This window comes from Petromyzon marinus, unplaced genomic scaffold (genome assembly GCF_048934315.1).
Source record: "Petromyzon marinus isolate PM22_M1 ecotype Great Lakes invasive population unplaced genomic scaffold, UKy_Petmar_22M1.pri1.0 PM_G_Scaffold_57, whole genome shotgun sequence".
In the NCBI taxonomy this organism is placed as follows: domain Eukaryota; kingdom Metazoa; phylum Chordata; class Hyperoartia; order Petromyzontiformes; family Petromyzontidae; genus Petromyzon; species Petromyzon marinus.
In genome coordinates this window covers 166,456-174,167 of record NW_027423010.1, presented here as the reverse complement: position 1 = coordinate 174,167, position 7,712 = coordinate 166,456, and the positions used below count along the sequence as shown (strand labels likewise).

General features: G+C 45.6%; 1 pseudogene; it reads left to right on the top strand.

Moving 5' to 3' along the window:
• The first annotated feature begins 2,985 nt into the window (after nt 1–2,985).
• On the top strand, nt 2,986–6,098 carry LOC142918196 (uncharacterized; annotated as a pseudogene).
• The last annotated feature ends 1,614 nt before the right edge of the window (nt 6,099–7,712 follow it).

The following is a 7,712-nucleotide window of genomic DNA, read 5'->3' as shown; positions in this document are numbered from 1 at the left end:
TGTGTGTCTGTGTGTGTGTGTATGTGTGTGTCTGTGTGTGTCTGTGTGTGTGTATGTGTGTGTGTCTGTGTGTGTCTGTGTGTGTCTGTGTGTGTCTGTGTGTGTCTGTGTGTCTGTGTGTGTCTGTGTGTGTGTGTATGTATGTCTGTGTGTGTGTGTGTCTGTGTGTGTCTGTGTGTGTGTCTGTGTGTGTGTGTCTGTGTGTGTCTGTGTGTCTGTGTGTGTGTGTCTGTGTGTGTGTGTCTGTGTGTGTCTGTGTGTGTGTGTGTCTGTGTGTGTGTGTCTGTGTGTGTGTCTGTGTGTGTGTGTCTGTGTGTGTGTGTGTGTGTCTGTGTGTGTGTCTGTGTGTACGTATGTGTCTGTGTGTATGTGTGTATGTATGTGTCTGTGTGTGTGTCTGTGTGTATGTCTGTGTGTGTCTGTGTGTGTGTCTGTGTGTGTGTCTGTGTGTGTGTATGTCTGTGTGTGTGTGTGGTTAGTGCGCTGCTCTACCAACATAACGACCCGAGTTTGATTCCCGCTCACAGCCAACACCCAGTGACGATTATTTGAACCGGTTCTGGGCCTCCCCTAGGTCGACTCAGCCTCAAGAGAGTACCCGGTGTGATGTGCAAACATCATTACTGGGGAGACAAAGGCGGTCGGGCGCGGTGCTGGCCACCCACCCCCTCGTGTACCGTTCCGGCCTTCATAGGTGGTGCTGCTACTTGCTAACAGCACTTGCCCCAACAGTCTGTTAAGGCTACACGGGGGACCTTTGTCTTTGTATCACCACCCGGAAGTCACGGAGCTTTTGAGGCTCCGAGCCACGTGGGGATCCACAACAGCGTCAGGTGGTGCCACTCACAGATGAGACTCGGGGATATGTGATTTTTAATCGATAGCCATCCGTCGGTTAACCCATCGCAACTGCTGAGTCTGTCACGCGACTTCCTCCTTCCAGCGAGCCTTTGACGCTTCACGTGGCCTCAAAGTGTACACAGTGTGTACGTATACACAATAATGTCCACGTTGTTGTTGCTGAGTTCACGCACTCAAGGGAGGGGGCAATGGAAAATTAATCTAAATCAACTTAAACTCCATCCCCATGACCTCATCGGCATGAAGTGCCAGCGGGAGGTGTACCTCGCTAGTGACGTCATGTCACCAAGGTATTCACACTCCCCCAACCCCGTCCACGGCGCTCTTGAGCGTGACGTCACTTCCGCTTGGGTCACTGCCGATATTAATCCAGTGGCAATCCTTATTTGGGCAAAGCTTCGCCCAGTGACTGGCGGTTCATTAACATAATGTAGCCGTTGAAGCCGTCGAGAGTTGATTGCGAGGCGTTCAGCAGCCACGCCCCATCCCTCGACATATGGGCTAGGCTCATTAACATAATTAATTCTGTTACAGAGCCGCTCGTGGGAAGGGCGTGTCTCTTACCCTGGAAGTGACGTCATGTTACCTGTTTACCCGCGTGACGTCGCGAAGTAAGAGGAGGCTGCCGATCCGCGCTTGCACTGAAATCCGAGGTGAGAAATTCTCATGGTGGTGGTTGTTGTTTACCAAGGTAGAGCCTCGCTCTCTCTCGTAGGAATGTCAGTTGAGTAGCAGCGAGCATGGGAATCGATGTCCAGGTTGGAACTTTACAACGCGGGGCCTAGCCACGCGGGGCCTTGCCTCCTGCCCTCGCCTGATTGCATTCACTTTAATTATCTCGCTTAAGTTTAATTTGTCTTCACCCGGCTCGCCACTTTGTAACTTTGTTTTATTGTAAATATTCACGCAGTTTTTATTTTCGTTCTTTTGTTAGCAGGCCAAGCCCGCTTGAGCTGCTATACCGCTCTTGTTATCAGAAGCGACCTGCCCACAACAACACAAGGTGAGGCTTTGTCAACGTGTGTGAATGTTTTGACTTAAAACTTTGGTGACTCCAGGAATTAATATTCTTGGTTCTTTCGGAAAAGTCACGTAGATAGAAAATTAAATAATAAAAATACATGAAAAAAAATAAAAATAAAACAATAAACCCACGACGTTTCGATCGCAACACAAGTGGTCTTTATCTTATTGAATTTAATCTGTTATTTTTATTTTCTATCTACGTGACTTTACTGAAAGAACCAACAATACGTGTATCAATGTAGCTATCGGTCAAAGACGCTAAGCGCGTGCCGCTGTTGACTCTGAATGTGTGGAGGGGAACACCTTCACCACGGGGAGAGAGAGACAGAGACACGGATAGCCTCGGCTATGTTGATTGATCCTCGATTCATTACTTGGTGGAGTGAGGAAGAATTAATGCTGAGCAGATGAAGGTGGCCAGGCATGGTTCTGGTCCCACCACCACCACCTGTTTACTCATGGCAGTGTGTGATAGTGTCAAGTTTGTGTTTGCAGTAAAGTCTATCAACTCTGTTGAACGTGGAGGTTATATCAAAACAATAGTTTATTTTTGTTTTCCTCTGGAACTCTTTATAAGAATGAAAACAGGAGGTGAACACAGCACACACCTTCAGCTGAAGTCAGAACTGTTCATCCCCAGCATTCAAGGACATCTGAGCCTGGATTCACACCTCTAAGTTGCGATTGAACATTAATTCATGCATTTCTGCAAAACACAAATAGTATTGTTTTCAACACCCTTTGCTATGTCAGCTGAATTTAGCGTTCATAAATATTCATTTTGTAGTCAGACAGCCGAAATTGTGTGCTTAGAGTTTTGGGTTACCATTCATCTTGATGATATGAAGGCTTACAGGCATATTAATGACATTTTCCCTCTCATTGTGTGCCATAACAACCCGTGGAGAGAAACCCTTCAGGTGCACTCTGTGCGGGAAGGCGTTTGCACGTTCATCAAATCTGATTAATTTGGGAAACTTTTTCACTACATCATGAATATATTAATAAGTATAGACGTGTAAGTCACGTGTGCATTCCTCTGTGCCTGACGTGTAGATGGTGTGGATATTCTTTTTTTATGTCTGCAGCTGACGCTTCCTCTGCAGATTTGGTCTGATGGAGCAAAGGCACTCAGCGCAGCTCGGTACGACAAGTCAACAATGCGACCAGCGTGCATACGGCACGGACCGAACTGGAAATCTGACACGGCACCAGAGAAGTCACACAGGAGAGAAACCCTTCAAATGTACTGTGTGTGGGAAGGTATTTTCATGGTCATCTGCTCTTAAAAATCACCAGAGAACACACACGAGAGAGAAACCCTTCAAGTGCAGTGTGTGTAGGAAGGCATTTTCAGATTTATCTACTCTTAAAAAACACCAGAGAACACACACAGGAGAGAAACCCTTCAAGTGCAGTGTGTGTGGGAAGACATTTTCAGATTTATCTACTCTTAAAAAACACCAGAGAACACACACAGGAGAGAAACCCTTCAAGTGCAGTGTGTGCGTGAAGGCATTTGCACAGTCATCTGATCTTGTAAAACACCAGAGAACACACACGGGAGAGAAACCCTTCAGGTGCACGATGTGCGGGATGGCGTTTGCACAGTCATGTAATCTTGTAACACACCAGAGAACACACACAGGAGAGAAACCCTTCAATTGCACTGTGTGTGGGAAGACATTTTCATATTCATCTCATCTTCAAAGACACCAGAGAACACACACGGGAGAGAAACCCTTCAAGTGCAGTGTGTGTGGGAAGACATTTGCAGATTCATTTGCTCTTAAAACACACCAGAGAACACACACGGGAGAGAAACCCTTCAAGTGCAGTGTGTGTGGGAAGGCATTTTCACATTTATCTACTCTTAAAAATCACCAGAGAACACAAACAGGAGAGAAACCCTTCAAGTGCAGTGTGTGTTGGAAAACATTTTCAGATTTATCTACTCTTAAAAAACACCAGAGAACACACACAGGAGAGAAACCCTTCAAGTGCAGTGTGTGCGTGAAGGCATTTGCACAGTCATCTGATCTTGTAAAACACCAGAGAACACACACAGGAGAGAAACCCTTCAGGTGCACGATGTGCGGGATGGCGTTTGCACAGTCATGTAATCTTGTAACACACCAGAGAACACACACAGGAGAGAAACCCTTCAATTGCACTGTGTGTGGGAAGGCATTTTCAGATTCATCTCATCTTCAAAGACACCAGAGAACACACACGGGAGATAAACCGTTCAAGTGCAGTGTATGTGGGAAGACATTTGCAGATTCATTTGCTCTTAAAACACACCAGAGAACACATACGGGAGAGAACCCCTTCAAGTGCAGTGTGTGGGAAGGCATTTTCACATTCATCTACTCTTAAAAAAACACCAGAGAACACACACGGGAGAGAAACCCTTCAAGTGCAGTGTGTGTGGGAAGACATTTTCAGATGTATCTACTCTTAAAAAACAACAGAGAACACACACAGGAGAGAAACCCTTCAAGTGCAGTGTGTGCGTGAAGGCATTTGCACAGTCATCTGATCTTGTAACACACCAGAGAACACACACAGGAGAGAAACCCTTCAGGTGCACGATGTGCGGGATGGCGTTTGCACAGTCATCTACTCTTGTAACACACCAGAGAACACACAGAGGAGAGAAACCCTTCAATTGCCCTGTGTGTGGGAAGACATTTTCAGATTCATCTACTCTTAAAACACACCAGAGAACACACACGGGAGAGAAACCCTTGTGCAGTGTGTCTGGGAAGACATTTTCACATTCATCTACTCTTAAAAAGCACCAGAGAACACACACGGGAGAGAAACCCTTCAGGTGCAGTGTGTGGGAAGACATTTTCACATTCATCTACTCTTAAAAAGCACCAGAGAACACACACGGGAGAGAAGCCCTTCAGGTGCAGTGTGTGTGGGAAGACATTTTCAGATTCATTTGCTCTTAAAACACACCAGAGAACACACACAGGAGAGAAACCCTTCAAGTGCAGTGTGTGTGGAAAGGCATTTTCAGATTCATCTGCTCTTAAAACACACCAGAGAACACACGGGAGAGAAACCCTTCAAGTGCACTGTGTGTGGGAAGGCATTTGCACAGTCATCTGCTCTTAAAAAAACACCAAAGAACACACACGGGAGAGAAACCCTTCAAGTGCACTGTGTGTGGGAAGACATTTTCAGATTCATCTGCTCTTTAAACACAACAGAGAACACTCACGGGAGAGAAACCCTTCAAGTGCACTGTATGTGGGAAGGCATTTGTACAGTCATCTGCTCTTAAAACACACCAGAGTACACAGAAGCATCAGAAGATCCACAAGGAGTGCAGTCTGAAATCAGCTTGTGAAAGTCAAAGTGCCACAATGAGCCCATCCCTCATGAAACACGAACCGGAAAAAAATCCCAGCTTGGACACTTTTAAAGGTATCGAGGTGAAATGTGAAGAAGTGATGGTGAAGAGGGAAGAAGTGAAGGTAAAATGTGAAGATGAAGATTCAACTCCAAAATGGGACCTTCACATCGATGGAGGCAACGTAAAGCAGGAGGAGAATTCTGACTGTGAGGCAGAGCGAGGCAACTCCCAGCAGTTTGTGGAAGTGGAGGTGTGGGTGGACTTCCTCCGAGACAATACAAAGTCAAGTGGAGACCCGGTAGATGTGTAAGCGTCAGACGATGTCGCTCCAATAGATGCACCTTTGTCACAGGCCTTTAATGACAAGAACGTGAAGTTGGACACTCAATGGCTATGTTCAACCTGCAGAGTAAGAGCGGCCAGTCTTTGTAGACCTGTGGGTTGCGTAGATATTTTACCAGGAGCGAGAGACAATAAGCCCCCAAGCATTCACTATGTTATCATAATTGCATTTACACGGTGCTTGCCTTATCGCCTCGGCAACTCGGAGTTTTATGTCGTACCTCGTCTGTAACACTCGAAGAGCATCCCCAAGTAGCAGCTGCCCCTGTGTGGCACAAGGTGGTGGCCCTGCACCGGCCTGCATGTGGACAAGAGCCTATCAGTAGGGGGCGATGATTGATGCGTCATCTCAGTTGTGTAGTTTGTAGGCAATCTTGATTCGAAGCTTTCGTGACTGCAGGAATCCACACTGTTGAGTTATTTCGGTAAAGTCACCACGTGGGTAGAAACATAACAGATCACGGCGTTTAGATCACAACACAAGCAATCGTCATCAGGTGGGACAACCACAGCAAGAGAAACTGCTGAAGTAGTAGGCGCCTACTCCAGCAGTTTCTTCTTATTGCTGCTGTGCTTGTCCCACCTGATGACGATTGCTTGTGTTGCCATCGAAGTGCCGTGATCTATTATTTGTAGCGTAATGTTTAGAATTTGCTACATTTTGACCCAGACGCCAGCATGCAATGGCCTACTCGTTTTGAATGATGCAACAATAGTACGGTGTACATACACTGTTAAGCAGACGGTGCGTATTTGTAAAATAACTTCTTGTTAATACGATGTAACGTGATGCAGTCAATTTCGCTGCAGTAATTCAATGTTAATATGCCCGTCAATAATTTAGAATTAATACTTGTCTGATTGTGCGTGTACATGTAATATTTTGTCTGAGGGTCAAACATTGAATAAGTGATGTTAGGACAAAGTGTGTGTGTGTGTGTTTGGAAGTAACCTGTACAGAGAACTCAGGTGAGACCCGTTGTTCTTGTGATACAGGTCAAAGGGTACTTTTGTGTTTCACGAAGCGTCTGCCTCTGGAGCAACTCATCGTCTTTGAAATAGGGAGCACGCTCGGATCATTCATCAGTTACAAGGCATACCACTTAAAAGTTACACGTATAGGAGGAGGTACATTCTCTACAACACGAATTGTAGTTTTGTCTTACGTGTTGACGTAGATTTTGTCTAACTGGGACTAGAAATGCTCCTTGCTGATTCACGTCTGGATGTTCGTAACCATCGGTTGAAGCAAACCCCACTGCTGTTGAGACGCTGTGCACCATTTAATAGTCCAACACATTGACGGCCTTCAGGCCAGGAAAGTCAACATTTGCACACGAAGGACGCATTCACGCAAGTACCCCATGCTCTGTTTTGAAGTTTTAAAATGAAATATCTTTGAATTGTGTTGTGTTTTGAATTAGATGATTTTAGTTCTTCATTAAAAGCTTGTATCAATTTAAATCTGGAAGACTTCATTGAAAAGGACATTTCGTGTGAATTTTCTCTCGTCATTAAGTAGATGGCCTTGCCGGGGGTTCGGTTCAATGCGGACACACACAGTGTACACACACACAGTGTAAACACACACAGTGTACACACACACAGTATACACAGTGTGCACACACACTGTACACACAGTGTACACACACACAGTGTACACACACAGTGTACACACACACAGTGTATACACTTAGTGTACACACACACAGTGTACACACACAGTGACACAGTGTATACATACAGTGTACACACACACAGTGTATACACACAGTGTACATACACACAGTGTATTTACACAGTGTACACATACACTTAGTGTACACACACACAGTGTACACACACAGTGACACAGTGTATACATACAGTGTACACACACCCAGTGTATACACATAGTGTACACACACACAGTGTATACACAATAATGTCCACGTTGTTGCTGAGCTCACACACCCAAGGGAGGGAGCAATGGAAAATGAATCTAAAACAACTTAAACTCCAACTCTGTGACGTCACCACTCTGCATTACCTCATTGGTGTGAAACGCCAGCGTGAGGTGTACCTCGTTAGTGACGTCATGTCACCAAGGTATTCATCCGTCCAACGTGCTCTT